Raw genomic sequence first — 17,643 nt, forward strand, 5'->3', positions numbered from 1 at the left:
AGACTTAAGGATAAGAACCATATGATCATCTCAATAGATGCAGAAAAAGCATTTGACAAAATACAACACCTCTTTATTTTCAAAACACTAGAAAAACTAGGGATAACAGGAACATATCTCAACATCTTAAGGGCTATCTACACTAAGCCTCAGGCCAACATCATTCTAAATGGAGAAAAATTGAAGGCATTTCCTCTAAAAACTGGAACAAGACAAGGATGCCCTCTTTCACCACTTCTATTCAACATAGTTCTTGAAATACTGGCCAAAGCAATTAGACAGACAAAAGAAATCAAAGGGTTATGTACAGGAAAAGAAAAACTTAAATTAGCACTATTTGCTGATGATATGATTCTATAACTAGAAGACCCCAAATCTCCACCAGAAAACTTCTAAAATCAGTAAATGAATTCAATAAAGTAGCAGGATATAAAACCAACACCCATAAGTCAAAGGCATTTCTGTATATCAGTGACAAAGCCTTTGAGAAGGAAATGAGGAAAACTACCCCATTCATAATAACATAAAAAAGTAAATAAATAAATAAGATACTTGGGAATCAACTTAACAAAAAAGGTGAACGATCTATACAATGAAAACTACAGAACCCTAAAGAGAGAAATCAAAGAAGACCTTAGAAGATGAAAAGATCTATCTTGCTCTTGGATAGGCAGAATTAATATTATCAAAATTCCCATACTACCAAAAGTACTATACAGATTTAATGCAATTTTGATCAAAATCCCAATGGCATTTCTCATAGAAATAGAAAAAGCAATCATGAAATTCATCTGGAAAAATAAGAGACCCAGAATAACTAAAGCAATCCTTAGCAAGAAGAGTGAAGCAGGTAGCATCACTATACCAGACCTTAAAGTATACTACAGAGCAATAGTAACAAAAACAGCATGGTATTGGCACCAAAACATATTGGTAAACCAATGGTACAGAATAGAGGACACAGAAACTAACCCACAAAATTTAATTATCTTATATTAGACAAAGGTTGCCAAAAACATGCACTGGAGAAAGATAGCATTTTCAACAAATGGTGCTGGAAAAACTGTAAATCCATATGCAACAAAATAAAATTAAAGCCCTATCTCTCACCATGCACGAAACTCAACTCAAAGTGGATCAAGGACCTAGGAATTAAACCAGAGACTCTGTGTCAAATAGAAGAAAAAGTAGGCCCTAATCTTCATCATGTGGGATTAGGCCCCAACTTCCTTAATAAGATTCCTATAGCACAAGAATTAAAACCAAGAATCAACAAATGGATGGATTCAAACTAAAAAGTTTTTTCTCAGCAAATGAAACAATCTGCGAGGTGAACAGAGAGCCTACATCCTGGGAGCAAATCTTTACCCCTCACACATCAGATAGAGCACTAATCTCTAGGGTATGTAAAGAACTCAATAAGCTAAGCACCAAAAAAACAAATAACCTAATCAATAAATGGGCCAAGGACCTGAACAGACAGAGGATATACAATAAATAAAAAAATATATTAAAAATCCTCATCATCTCTAGTAATCAGAGAAATGCAAATCAAAACTACTCTAAGATATCATCTCACTCCATTCAGAATGGCAGCTATCATGAAGACAAACAACAATAAGTGTTGGCAAGGATGTAGGGGAAAAGGCACACTCATATATTGCTGGTGGGACTGCAAATTGGTGCAGCCAATATGGAAAGCAGTATGGAGATTCCTTGGAAATCTGGGAATGGAACCACCATTTGACACAGCTATCCCTCTCCTCAGACTAAACCCAAAGGTCTTAAAATCAGCATATTACAGGCCACCAGACACATCAATGTTTATAGCAGCACGATTCCCAATAGTTAAACTGTGGAGCCAAACTAGATGCCCTTCTGTGGATAAATGGATTAAAAAAATGTGGCATACATACACAATTGAATTTTACTCAGCAATAAAAGAGAATAAAATCATGGCATTTGCAGGTAAATGGATGGTGTTAGAGAAGATAATGCTAAGTGAAGTTAGCCAATCCCCAAAAAACAAATGCCAAATGTTTTCTCTGATATAAGGAGGCTGACTCATAGTGGAGTAGGGATGGGGAACATGGGAGGAATAGATGAATTTTAGATAGGGAAGAGGGGAGGGAGGGAAAGGGAGGAGGCAGGGATTAGCAAGGATGGTGGAATGTGATGGACATCATTATCTAAAGTACAGGTATGAAAACACGAATTGGGTGTCAACCTACTTTATATACAAACAGAGATATGAAAAATTGTGGTATATATGTGTAATAAGAATTGTAATGCAAAAAAGTACATGTATAAAACATGAATTGGCATTAACATACTTTATACAAAGATATGAAAAATTGTGCTCTATATGTGTAATAAGAATTGAATACATTCTACTGTCATGTATTTTAACAAAATAAAATCAATATAAAAATATAATAGAGTTCAATTTGTGTGTGTAAATGACATGATCAAAGGTGGTGCAAAACAAAATGCTAACCTTGTGACCCAAAGCTTAGCAAAAAAACAAAAAAAAAGCAAACAAACAAACAAACAAACAAACAAAAAAACAGCAGTGGCAACCATTATAGACAAGAAATAATGAAGGGCAAACTTGTGGTTTTGATGCTACAACAGAGAGAAAAAAATCAAATCTCTTTTAAAGGAGATAATAATGAAATTAGTCCACTACATACATGCAGGGATTGAATTAAAAACCATCAATGGGAAATAGGTCCATGTTAGCAAATACTTGTATCAATAAAATTTATGGTGAGTTTTTAAAATCCTACTTTAGTATAAAAAAATCGAAATAAGTTAATCTAAATAAGTTAATTCTCTAAAGTTACCAATTTCAGAGAATGAATAAAATGCCAACTGCCGGTTAGCATAAGCTGAAAGAAGTACATTTCATTAGAAATATCTAGAGTACAGTTGGTAATGTGGGTTTGGAATTCTAGAGGTGTTCCAGCCAGAGACTGTGACTCAGGAGACTTAAATGCACAGATAATAGTGCAAACTCTGGAACAGATAAATTTGCTGATGTAGAGAGAAATGAAGAGTCGTTGGGACCATAGAAATAAATGAGGCTTAGCTCAAATCCTCCCTTGATCTGCCCTTTTCTTCTTTAATGAGAGTAGCTTCAGCTTCTGTGGAGTGAGACCACCCGTACTATGTATAATTGCATTTAACAATGTACTAACCAAATATGTTTCTGCCACTATATTCATATTATATGACTCTATGATTTTCTGACTTTCCTAGTACTCCTTAAAAAAAAGAGAAATTAATTATGATGCATTTATTTGGATGGACCACTACATGATTTTTTCACCAAATTCAGGATTTTCTCTCTTCCATCTTATTCAATGACTAAGTCCTTCTAAAGAGAAATTCTTATTACACATATAGAGCACAATTTTTCATATCTTTGTATAAAGTATGTTAATGCCAATTCAAGATTGGTGTACTTTTTACATTAAAGGACCATTTGTGTAACTCTGCCTAATGAAAGGGCCACCATCTAATGCACAGGTATGAGGGCCTTGTTATGGCAGAGAGCAAGGGGTGGAGTAACCTGGGGTGCTTAAGTGGGACTTGACAAATGATTTTGTGAGTCTCTCAGCCAGGAAGGAAGTTAAAGGGATGTGTCAATCTGCACTCCAAGTATCTCTCCCTGGGTTATATTAGAATCCACCTGGGGGGAAAAAAAAAAAAAACATACATATGCCCTTTTAAATGTTAACCCTTTGAAGGTGTGATGCTGTTCTTAATTTACATTTATGAAAATGCTGTCATTATTTCTTTAAAATTGACAAAGGTAAAGGGTGTTTTTAGAAATCACTCCTCTACTTCGGACTGACTCTTATATTTAATATCCACATAGGGAGAGAAAGTATGCAGTATTTGTTGGTGTCTGATTTATTTCATTTACCTTTAGGGGAGGGTGGGACAGAGAGGGAGGTGACACGCAGAAGTTGGATAACAGGCTACTTCTACAGTTAGATAGAAGTAGCAAGTTCTAGTAGTCTACAATGCAGAGGGCTGGCTGTCCCAATACTGTATCATATAATTCATAAATAATGAGAGAGAACAGAAGATCTTGAAGGCTCCAAAGATAAAGAAATGTAAATATTAATCACCATGATTTGATCAGTACATATTATATACATGTTTTGAAATATCACACTGCTTCTCATAAGTATGTACAATTATTATGCATTAAACAAGAATTTTAAAAATATTTGAGATAGAAATTCTAACTACTCTGATTTGATCATTACATATTGTATACATGTATCAAATTAGTACACTATACCCCCTCAATATGTACAATTAAAATAATAACAACAATAAAAACAAATTTATGGAAATCTATGAGCAATGTAACTCCGCAGGTGTCAGAGCTGTAGGCAGATTCATTCTATGACCTTATATTCTCTATATTTGGAGAACTAATGGAAGGAAATACACTTTATTTTTCCATAGAAAAATTAAACGCTAGTGCATTAATATGTTACATACAGGATTTCAATGCCCACACTGTAGTTCCACTACCTACTAATGGGTGATTCCATTCTCTGAGCAAAGGAGCCTGCAGAGTTTTCTTCCTCTCTGGTCAAACCTCCCCTACCTGAGGCATTAGGATCTTATTCAGCACTTGGGTCCAGAAACAGCAAATTTAATCTAGCTGTGGCAGGTCCAGGGCGAACCAGAATGCCAACTCCAGACCAGGATTCCAAAACCACGAGTCTGGAAATAAAGCTTGGACTTGGAGAAATGACACCAACCCCAGGCCAAGAAATCTCACCCAGTTTGTTGAATAGCTTTCAGTGTACAGTGAATACAGATAACCATTAACATCATGCTTAGTTGAAAACACATCAGACCAAGACCTTCATGAAGACAGGGCCATGTTCTTCTCTGGATTCACCATCTTTGAGCTCCTTTGGCCGTCCACTGATTGTAAAATGGTGCTGTGCCACATTCTGAGCTCGGATGTGCTGAGATAGTTTTCTCTCTCTTGTCTACTTGTTAGCTTCTAGTTTCATGCATTAGAGCGATAGTGGGAAAAGAAAATGAGTGCTTGAGATATATCTAGATATCTGTGTCTGTCTATATAGCTTGTTCTCTGTATTCAAAGCATCACTACATAATCTTCTTGGCTCTTCTTGGCCAGAGTACCAGAGACTGGTACCGCCAAGAGTCAAGCTACATCTCAGACTTGACAACCATGGAATCCACTCCTCATTTCCCCATATCTCTCCAGTTTTGTTTCATGCAAGCCACGCCAGCTTCTCAGTTCAATATGTGCAAACTAGGTCCCAGAGAAACTCAGAAAGATAATGCCATGTAATGAAGTTCATTGATGCTTTAGAAAACATTTTTGGAACTTATCAAAACTTGAAATTTGAACTCGACACAATGTTCATTTTGTTAAAATCAGTTACAGTCCCATTAACCATGAGATGGTTTATCTATTTGTGTAGGGGGCTGTATAAGGAGTCCCCATTTTGTTAAATATGCATCATTTGAATTCCTGCACCATTGGGAAGAAAACACCCTTTGATTAAGAAGGACAGTGTTTGGATGATGATGGCCGCAGAGGTGATATTGATGGTGATGTTGATGTTATCTGATTGGTAGGCGTTTAGTCTGTGACAAGAACTACGTTGGGCTTTATAATGTATTATTTTGATTACTTGAACATTCAGCAAGGTGATCTTATGTATTTTTCTCTTTCTGCCAACACTCAGCTCCTGTAGCCAATAGGGATGTTGTATCACCTCCTGTTTTCTCTTACTTCTTAATGAATGACTTACTTTCATTGCGCTGCTGGACACAAGTTACAACCAGTGTCAGTGCTTATTAATTTTCAGAGTCACCTGACCAGTCCAAGAGCCAACAAAGCCAAAATGGTAAACATTTCACACTTAACAAGCAGGATAATGAATTATCCTCCCATGTCTTCATTAGCTACTATATGGAAACTTGACAGGAGGTGATAAGCTTCATAAATAATCCTTCATTTTGGCATTTAACATTCTGGATTCCTTGTTTAAGGGAATAGTGTTGCCTGGAGATAAAAGACTTTATTACCATTTAACAGCTTCTAGGTTAATTTACAGACTTGTTGTTACCTTCTCATTTAGTGTTGTTTGTTCTCATGGAATTCTAAATCTTCATTTAGTAATAATATCTTTACTGATGGAGAATCTTTCCTGATTCTCTCACATGTGGAATCTACTTGAACCTAATGGGACCCCTATGTTATAGGTATTGAATCATCCTCTCCATTTTTTATTGGTGCAATATAATTATACATAAAAACGGGATGCATTATGGCATATTAGTACATGCACATAATTTTATCAATCTCATTTCTCAGTGTCTTCCCTCCCCCCCCACTCAAATGCTCACTCTACTGATCTCCCATCTATTATTTATTGCTGTTTTACTTAGTGCATTATAATTACATATTCATTACTGCATATTCACACATAGACACAGCATAATTTGGTAGATTTCATTCCCCAGCCCTTCCCCATGCCCTCCCCTCCTTCTCTCTGATCCCTTTCCTCTCATCTATTGAATCTTCTCTGTTTTGTAAATGACAAGTGCTGCTGAGTCATTATATGATACAGCCAAGAAACAAGACAGTTGGGATTAGGACTCAGGCTGTGTTTCCTTCCTAGCTCCAGTCTGCGTCTTAAGACCCACTTTACTTTGCTTCTCCAACACTCAGAGTGTGTTTCCACACACATGGCGTAACTACGATCTGAGGCTGAAGCACCAGACTAGGAGTTGAACGCACAATAAAATTGAACCCCTGGAAGGCCCACCAATGGAATGATGGGCTTCATAATTCCATACTACGCATTAATATGTTTCCTCCCTCCGACACCCTTAAGAGACATTTTAGTGGATAGGAAGTTAGGCAGGATTAGGCTGCCCTAGACTACCATTTGTGTCTTAACACAGAGATTTTTTTTTTTTTTTTACCTGCTTCATGTATTGCAGATCCAAATAATTCACTTTGGGAATTGGAGGGAAACAGTTCTACAACTTGTAAGAAATAAAGGAAGTTTAAAAGTTCTTGATGTTGATGGTAATATTATGTCACTTCCAAACCCCCCTAATTCTACAGAGGTTTGCCTCTTGTTCTGGAACATCTCTCAGGCTCCTTCAGATACCCAGGAACCCTCAAGAGAGAGGCCCAAGGCAGCTGCTCTTCTTACATACATGCATTTACATGCATTTCCTTTAAAAAATTAATGGGCCATGCTAGAGAATTTCTATATTTGAACTTTCTTGACGGTCTCAGTAGCATTTTTAGAAAGTGGCTGTATGTACACTATGATGTGGCATTCTCCCTCCTTAGCATTAATTAAGCAATACACTCAGCATACAGAAAGATAATTCTAGATCTACGAATCAATATGATTAAAAACCCTCAAATTACACTTGGAAGACCCTGCTTTCTAAGCACCCTTTCAAAGGTGTGCAGGGAAACACTAAAGCATTCAGGAATGGCATCCACCAGATATGTAAATTCTGAAACCTGCTTGACAATGGGCAATGTTTTGTACACAGAGGCAGGTGATGGTTTGCATTCATCACATGAGGCTGTGAACTTGAGATTACATTTTTATTTTGCTTAGTGGGGGGTGGTTGGCAGCATTGAGCTAAACTTTCTCACCCACTGCTTCTTATGATTAAAACAGGCATCAGCAAGATGGGCTTTCAGGGTCAGGTTCATTTACTGTGCCACTGGAATGGATTACACTTAACTGTTTCTTGAGGACAGACTTCTTCTGTTGGTTTATGTCTTTGTCTAAGCTTACTATGCACCCAGGTATGAGTAACCCATTTCTATGCTTTTGCTTGCTTGAATATTGTTTTAAACAAATCATCAATTTGCTCTTTTGCGACTATGAAGTGCTTTAGAGATGGGACTGTACACGACACATCTATTTAGGTTCTTTTTTATCATAAAAATTGAAACTAATTTCAAAAGCAATTATATTAAGTAACAATAAATAAACATTATGGACATCACTTTAAAATGTTATTACACACACTTATAGCCCATACACTACATGTGTAGATATATATTAAAAAATATATATATATATTTAAATAATCATTTATACGTTAATATCAATATTTAAATAACTCCATATTCAATGATTGCTGAAACAGAGCACTTTAATCAAACATCAAAAGCAGAGCATATTCCTTCAGCTACCCAAATTATAAAGAAGCAATAACAAATATTGACAGAGCACCTATAGTAAACATCCAAGATACTTTTTCTGGAACTTATTCTCTTTTCCTTTTTTTCTATGGAATAGTAAAACACAGGGAAGAGATGTGCTCCATCTGCTTCTTCAAAGCACTGTCAAGTTTGCCAAGAACTTCAAAATGCAATGATTCCATAAAATACAGCGGGTTTCTCTGAAGGATACAGATAGATAACAACTATGTGCACTTCTGCAAATGAATGAATTCTCATTCCTATTTCTCATGATAAAGGCGATCCCAATTAAGCAGAGCACCTCATCTGCAGAACCCGCTCGCGGCACCTCCCTGCAGAGAAAACCCTAAGTCACTGTGGCTCATGGGCTTTGTTCAGCCGAGAATGAGAACGAGAGAAAGGAAGCAAATGAAATCGGAGATTAGGAAGTAACAAAAGAAGAGAAATGAAAACCAGGCTTCTGTAACTTGTGATCATTGTTCAACACAGCAGGAGCCACAATTAAACAGGGAGGCAAATCTTGTGGAAATGTGCGGGTGACACGTCTCCACTAGGCACTGAGCAATTTCCCGTGGAACAAAAAAGGGAAGGTTTATTTTACTATGAAATGATGTACTCGGTTGGCTGACTTGCCAGCAAAGCAACAGGAAAGCTACAGAATCCATGTCTGCTCTAGGGATGAGATGTTGGGGCAAGTTTCCTAGGCAGACAAGGAGGTCTAAGTCCTGTACCCCTTCAGAAATCATCTTCTAGTGGTATCAAGAATGATCTGTCTAGAGGCCTCAGTGCCAATTGTACATTTCCTTCCAGGATTCCAGCCTCCAAACAGCTTATGAAGTGAACAGTAAGAAGGTAAGCACTTGAGAGCCAGAACTTGCATTAGGACTGATGGTTGGAGGCAGACATCAATTCTACAAGGTATGACCTTGAAGACTCAGAATCAAGATTCTTCCACCTCCAGCCTATTTCTTCTAAGATGGACTCTTCCAGAGTCTAAATGTATGTCCACTGGTGATTTACAGAAATCCTTCACTTTCTCTGGGAAGCTCAATTTACAGTAGCAATGCCTAGGAGAAAAACAGTTGCTAACTGAACATTTCAACTGGTTGCCATGTGTCATGAAAGCTGGCTGAGTGTGGCCCACGAGAAAATGTGATGCAGGTTATATTGTGCCAAGACAGAGAGGAGAGGGACATGTCCATATCAGAAACAGAGAAATCACAATAACTTGACTGTGAGTTCGTGGAGCAATGAGCAGATAGGAAAAAAGAAAACTATCTTCAAACTTGCCCAGGCGACCCAAAGCTTCATCCTCTCACACCCATTCTGGAAAGCTCACAACCAGACTGGAGCTTTTTCAATAATACATCTGTGTTACTTCCACTGTTGACAGTTATCACAGGCTTGTGGTAAATACACCATTTTGGTCTTCCACCACTTCCAGGTGGTTGGAAGCACCAGCTGTGTGGAAGTATTTAGAATTCTCTCCAGTTTACAATGTGAGGACTTTTCATACCTCAGAAAAAGAAGCAAGCAACTAGAGGGAAAAAAAGTTGCCGAAATGGGATTTGTGCATCAAATAATCTGATAATTTGAGAGAGGGATTGGGGGCAATGTCTCCACTGGAACCAGCTACCTATGTTAGTCTTTACAGGGACAGTAATAAAGACTGCCAGGTAGAGACTGGAAATTGTGTGAAGCCCAGAACCATGTTTACACAGTACATTTACAGCTACCTCTTTATTGAGACTTCCTGAAGCTATTTTTGTTAGACCCTTGAGATTTGGGGAAATTTTTTCCCTGTATGAAGAGTAAGAGACACAAACAGAGATGTTTAGTGGGAAAAAGAGAGAATAAGTTCATTAACCAAAAAAGAAAGCAAACTCATTAATTTTAGCTCATTGTTCAGTAACATTGTTGCTTTAGATGCACGGAATTTAGAATAAATATGCTGTCTCAGATGAGGGTGAGTGTTTTAGGAACTAACCGCACTCTGATCACAGATGGAATTGGGCCAAAGTTTTGTTCTATACAAGCCCATTGCTGGGGTTAGAAAAGTAATGAAACTTCCTAAATACAAAATTGAAGATATCATTTTGGTGTCAAGCCAATGACTTTGGCTTAATCAACAGAGTTGACTAGCAACTTGCAAAGACATAGGAAACTAAATTAATGTGTACTTTCTTTTCTTTGGCATTAATAAAATTTGCAAAAGTTAAGACTGAGGATTCTGGCACTGCTACTACCAGCTGAGTGACATTGAACCCCAACAACTCTCATCCTACTTCAATAGGAGGAATACAGTGCCATCATTTTTAGCCTCTGCCAGTGCATAGGGAGGCAGAAAAGAAAGTAGTTTGGGGGGAAAGGAATATATTCTGAAATATATCTTGAATTCTTAAGAGAAAATCATTATGTAAATTCCATTACTATCACCATTATTTTAACTGTTATCATATGTGGTTCTGATAGATTTTTTTTTCTGAAAACTTTCTGCAAAACTGAATCTATTCCCAAATTCTTGAAACTCACAGGAATGAAAACAAATTGTTTAGCAAATTTCCTACTTAAAAAATATTGAAAGGAAAATTGACAAAAGGATGGTTTGAGTTTGTTTTTCTCTTCAGTTGGGTTACAAATAGTTCCCCCAATGAAACCTTGGAATTTCCTCCAGTCTGTTCCCCATTACCTCGTGGGAAAATTGTGAAAAGTCAATCTGTTTTCTGCATAACCATATTACATCCCATTATTTGAGGAATGTCAAATGCAAACCCCAATGACCAACAATATCAATCTTTTCCCTCTCGCTTCCAAGTTTAATTTCAGCAGCAGTTATGAGAGAGGAAGGAAAGTACAGGCGAAATATCATTCTACTGCAGGCAATTGCAGATTTTGATTAGAATTTATATAAAACAGGAGGGTGTATTCTCTTTATGGCTGGTTATATCCTTGACCTTGGGAGTCACATGAGCTTTCTCTGCCTGCGATATATTTTCAAGTCAGTGGACGATATAATCTGTGGCAGGCACAACCCAGTGTTTTCCCTCCAATTGACAATACAAATTTAGATAATGCCAGGGCAAAGCTAGGATTTGGGTAAGGAAAAAAAAAAGATTCCAGAGAAATATGATCTTCTCCTATTGGTAAATTTTGGTATGATCTACAAGAAGTTAGGGCTCAGAGTCCCATCAGATCTTATTGTGCCTTAAGGAAACTTTTATTGAAACAATGGAGATTTTTGGGAAGATTTTTGTTTTCTTAAAAAAAAAGTTAAATTTGTCAAAAAAAATCTAATTTTGTTAATCTTACAACGCTATTCAATCTTTTATTTATCAGTATCTTACTAGATGTATTTTATATTTTTGTAAGAAAAAACAAATGTTAAAAAGGTAACAGTGTTTGAAAAGAAAAAGAAGGAAAGAAAAAAATCGATATATATTCTTGTTCAAAGTATATCCATCACATGACTTACGTTTTCAAAAAGTTAATATTTTTACCTGGTCATTTATATTTTTCAACATCTCTCATTCTAATTTTCCAATACTCAATAAAGAAAACATATAGCTTAACTATCTCTTCACACAAAGAAGAGGCCTTTTGAGACAATTGTTATCATTCAAACAACCCTGGGATCCTTCCATCTGTTCTGAATGCTGCTCATCAGAAGAGAAGACTACTACTCCCCAACGAGAGAAGAGACATAGGGTTTTAGGAACCCTCCAGTATCTGCCCACTCATGTTTCTAATACCTCTATAGTAAAACCAGTTATTTGGAAGTTCTTGTAAAATAAAAAAGCATTCAATTTTCCTCAAACATATAGGTCATTATACAACTTTAAGAATGGTAGCCCACACATAAGCTCATTGTAAATTTGAACAAGCTGCATCCTGCTTTCATGTCTGTAGATGGAAGACGTGATCTTACTTCCCGTGTAGAATATCACCATTCCTACTAATAAGATGATACATTTCTAAGAATTTAGAGCTTTTCCAGTTTGTTCAATAATGCTTCATATTTTCATCTAACTTTATTAAGTGGTACACACTCTAAATTCCGATGCATTAGTATAAATCATTCAGAACAGAACATAAAAGTACACTTATTGATAATCAATCATTTTACATAGTTTCATTTTGATAATAATTTTTGTAAACGAAATCCTCAGCTAGAAGACCTCTGGGAGATCCTTAGAGTTTATACAAAGTAAACTTGTTCTAATCTGTTTCATTAAGTAAAAAATAAAAATAAATAAAAGACCAAGATGAAACAACCCCTATCCAAATGCATGGTGTTTTACTTCTATGAAAGACTAGTTTTTCAGATAACTAACCTTTCCTGAGACAACCTATTAAATGTGCATTGGAGAGGTCATCCGTGAGATGCACTTCAATACCTTCAAATTAAAAGAAAAATGCAGTGTCTGCGATGCCCTTTCAGACCTTCCACATGGCCAGATCTGAAGAATAGTGACCTTTCCAGCTGTGGCAGGGACAGTGGTTTTGGTGGTCGAGGAGTGGAATCTGAGACCTGTCATAAACTTCCATCACCATGCGGCTAGGGGAGGGATCACCCCACTCCCATGAAGCACATGGGCTTTCTAAATAATCTTTCCACCAGCCATAGATCTGAGCACAAAGGGAGCTTTTCTTCACCTAGTCTAAGAGAGTCACTGTTCTTGGGTTAGAGTGTTGGACCAGATTAACTAGCAGGGTCCCCAAGTGCCAAACTATGCAGAAGCATAATGAATGGGCAACAGGAACAAAGTTTGATTCTCCATTTCTATAAACAACATTTCTTGTTGGCATCCATTCTACAAATTACACTAAGCATGGACCTCTGCGGGGATAGAGCTATGAGGTTCATGGACAGGACCGTGTGTGGATGGCCATAGTACTGGGTTCTTTGCACCCAGACTTCTTTAGAGCACCACGGATTTAAGGCTTTGCCTCTTCTTGCTCTTGGTGTTTTATGTTATGTTCCTGTGTAAAACTCTGCCTTTCCTCCTTCTCTCCCTACCTCTCGTTCTCTCCTTTTTTTTCTTTTCTTTTTTTCTCTAGTTCATATAAAACTATAAAAATAAAACAAAGGAGAAACACATTTGCCTCTATTTTCAAGTAGGAAGGAGACTAGCCTCAAGACAGGGAGACTCCCTTACAGCCAAGATGACTGACAAATTCTTGTGGCTTTCTCCAAAAGTCAAACCAGAATCTAACCAGCAGCCAGGCTTAGTTCTGGCAGCGTTGCTTTGCCTGGAAATGAGTGCAATCATATCCTAATAGCTATTTGGATAATTGTTCATATGAGTGATCTGCCAACTAATGTTGGAAACAAGTCCTTATTACAAATATAGCATGCAGACTAATCTGGAATATATTAAACTGTGATTTCTATAGCTGCCTATTTCTAAACTGAAATAATGAAACCATTTATCACATTTGCTTTTAAGGAGAACAAACTTTTAAAGTACAATGGTCTTATGTAAATGAATGCACAGTTGCAAGTTTAATATCCTAAATTTAAAAAAAAAATTGCCTGAAATTAGTATTTTATTCGTGAGTCCTATTTTCTGAATTAATATGGGTCTGAAGAAAGATTTTATTTAATTTTTCCCCTGGATGGCGATCATATAAATGCTTCCATATTAAAGTTATCAGTGATTCATTTTAATTCTTCACGTTGGAAATAAATTGAAAATCTAGGTGGATGTATGTAAGGTACTTGTGAAGGTTGATATGTGCGACCAGACAAGTTGAGGGGATAATAATAAACCTATTTCTCGGAGATCTGGATCTGGAGGGCCATCAGAAGTAAAGTCCCCAATGATTTCCTCACTCTGAGGTCAAAGACTCTGAGCTTAGTTGCTGCGTTGGGAATCTTTAGCTGTTTCCATGAAGTTGGAGATGAAGTAGAGAGCCTTTTTTCCATCCTTTCATCAAGATGCACAGAGGCACAGTGGACAAAGGGGTTTTGCACTCCAGATAGCCTCTGCCTGAATTTGAATGTGTCTCCTACAAGCTGAAGGTCATCGGTAACCCGCATCCCTTTTCAGAGCTTCAATGTCCCCTGGGCTCTAATGGGCATGAGAAAACCATTTCACAACATAATTATGGAGAGTAAACAAAATGGGGTAAGTTAAGTGACAGGCCAGAGTTTTCCTTTGTAGAAAATGAGCTTAGTGTGGGTTAGGAGGGCAGGCCATGGTGCCATAGTGGCTGGGCTCAGTTACTCTGACTTCAAACCCTGCAGGTGGCACAGGCATGGATCAGCTTCCCAACTTCCTGGAGCCTCAGTGTTTCTACCTGTGCAGTGGGATATTACATACCTTCAAAGCTTGCTGTCAAGCTTTGGTTTACTTTATAGACACATTTTAAAATAGGCCTTCACCTAATAGGGTGAAGAAAGCTATTGCTGCCATTTGGGTAGAGAAATCTAGCTCCCTGGTGCTATTCCCATTCCTTGTTCAATCTATTATTTTCTGCTTTTGCCTATTTTTTTCTTTTCTTTTTGTTTTTTTATTTTTATTTTTCTAGAAATAAATTGTGCATGTTCACTTCAAGTGTTTAAATTTCAGTGGATCTACCCTGTGCGATACAGGAAAAAGGAAAACAGGAAGTGCTTTTAGGTAAAGTTGCTATTGGGGTAGTTGATCCGCCCCCCCCAAGGTATTTAAACATGCTTTCATTTTCTATTGCCCACCAGTTCCATAAATGGATTTATCCTACATTTGCTAAGCAGCTGTTGAATGATGGCACATACAAGACACCTTGTGGGACACAATGATAATGGGATGCTGCTTAGTTCATACTAGGAAGTCCAGAAGGGGAGATTCATAGGAAGTAACAAATGGATATTAAGAGGAGAAAGGGGTTGCTCTCTGGTTATTGGCATCACAGGGTGATGAGTTGCTTCTCATCACTGCTATTTTAGGAGGATGAATAAAAAAATGATCAGCATCTTAGGAAGATAATGAAGAAAAATAAGACTTTGAGAAATGGAACCAGAATCAACATGAACTCCATGGTTCAGTTCTGACCTAGAGGCTCTGAGGGTTCTCTGCAGTCCTCAGGTGGAAGAAGTTGCTTTCATGACTTTTCATGAGTCATACAAAATGTGAAAACCCTGGGAAAGAGCCAAAATTCTGGGGTCCATCTTGGGAATCTTTGAGGAAGATTATCCAAAGTCCATGGTTCTCAGTCTCCTGCAACCCCAGCCTTGACCAACAACTCTACAGCATCTCCTACCACCTCCCTGATGCTGGGCAGGAGGAAGGCAGCACAGATGTCCCTGTGACGTATGGAGCTTGCCATCCCGTCTTTCCCCTCTTTGGGATCTGCTAGGTGGAGCAAGTAACCTTCAGCCCTAGGCTCCTGCCCACTCTGACTGACCCAGATTGGTCCAGTTCAGGTGTCCTGGCTCCCAGAGGAATCCTGGGGATGGTGATATGCTCCAGGTATCTGCTCACACCTGGAAACAAAGGCCTGTTAAAATCACCGTGAGTGAGTCAGGATATTCAAATATGGACATAAAGCCTGGGCATTCAAACCCGATGAGAGAAAAAAAAAAAAAAAAACAATTACTTTTTATCCTTTCAAGTTGGCTACAACCAGAATTTTGGCTCTTTCCCAGGGTTTTCACATTTTGTATCAATCTCCCCTTCTGGACTTCCTAGAATGAACTAAGCAGCATCCCATTATCATCGTGTCCCACAAGGTGTCTTGTATGTGCCATCATTCAACAGCTGCTTAGTGAATGTAGAATAAATTCACTTATGGAACTGGTGGGCAATAGAAAATGAAAACATGTTTAAATACTTTTGGGGAGGGGGATCAACTACCCCAATAGCAATTTTACCTAAAAGCACTTCCTGTTTTCCTTTTTCCTGTATCACACAGGGTAGATCCACTGAAATTTAAACACTTGAAGTGAACATGCTGAGAGCCATAGCTCAGTAGGAATGACACATGGCATTTTTGATTGAAAGGTGACACCAGCAAGCCATTGACATGATAATGATTATGTTAAGATGTGCATTCAATTGGATATTAGACCCCTGCTGTCCGCCTTGGCCTGCTACTTTGGAACTCTCCGAGGGGACTCCTGGAGAGTTCCCATTGGTTGGGGAAGTGATAGTTGGGAAAGTTGGGAAAGTGCTGTCTTTAGTTAAGCATACAAGTCATTTGGACAAACTTTACCTCAAATTTTCCCAACTTCTCAGAATGTCAATTCAATGCAACTGAAAAAATGTGTTCTGAACACTTCCTGTATACAAGGTATGATAGACACACTGAGATGAGTGAGATTTGATTCCTGCTCTGCGCAAACCTTCACTGTGCTGATGGGGATGGCTGTAAGTACTGAACAACTCTTAGTATCAGCCACAAGTCCCCTCAGCCCACTGTTGGATTCCAATCTTAGACAACCAGATATTTGCAGATGTCCTGGTAGCTCCATCCACTAGCCCATAATTGTTGTGCACCATGAGAAGTCTGAGCAATATGATCTACCATTGTGACTCACACAAACCAGCTTGTGCAAACGGATTCCTCTTGTTGGAACCTTTAACAAAAAGGAGATGGGAGCCCTCCCGCTGCCAAAAAAAAAAAAAAAAAAAAAAAATCTCCTGGTTCCTACCTGACATCTCTTAACCTGTACATTTTTCTGAGCTATCCCTAAGCAGAAAGCCTAAGTTGTAAAATATGATGGAGCTCCTAAAATCTGCCTTTTCTCAATATTTCTGGGAGTTCTGTTGACAGAAGTGTAGAATATTTCATGAAATACTTAGGAACTTAATGGGATCTTTCTCCTCAGCTGATTAATTTCCATGTATCTTTTATTTATAGGCTCTAAGCCCACAAATTAGCCATCGTCTTGAAAGAACAAAAGGAGAGGGAAGAGAAGAGAAGGGGAAAATAGATGTTCCGGTCTGCTTCTTAGATTTTTAATGTTACTGAGTGAAATACGAGCTTGGGTCTCCGCCAGCAGGCTTAACCGTGCTGTGTTAAATGAAGCAATCATTAAAAATTAGTTGTTGATTTTTTAAGTTCTGAATAATTTAAGAAACAATATATTATATCTATCTGGGAAAAATATACACAGACATATCTTAGCCTTTAAAACTCAGTGGATTTTCCACTTCCCTTCCACAGTCTGGTTGATGACTCCCAGTGGATGCTGAGAAGCTAGTGCACATATTGACATGGCAGTGGAGCTGGTAGTTCAGACCCTGTGCACTGTCACTTGGCATGAAAGATCCTCATGCCAGTTGATCAGGCTGCTGAACATTGTCAGTGTTCTGGAATCTCAGTTCTGGAGGTTCTCCATTGGATGTCAATTAATTTCACAATTTAATTTCTTCTTTTCCCTGGAATAAGTGTAGAATAAAGGTCCC

Source organism: Urocitellus parryii, chromosome 7 (genome assembly GCF_045843805.1).
Source record: "Urocitellus parryii isolate mUroPar1 chromosome 7, mUroPar1.hap1, whole genome shotgun sequence".
NCBI lineage: Eukaryota > Metazoa > Chordata > Mammalia > Rodentia > Sciuridae > Urocitellus > Urocitellus parryii.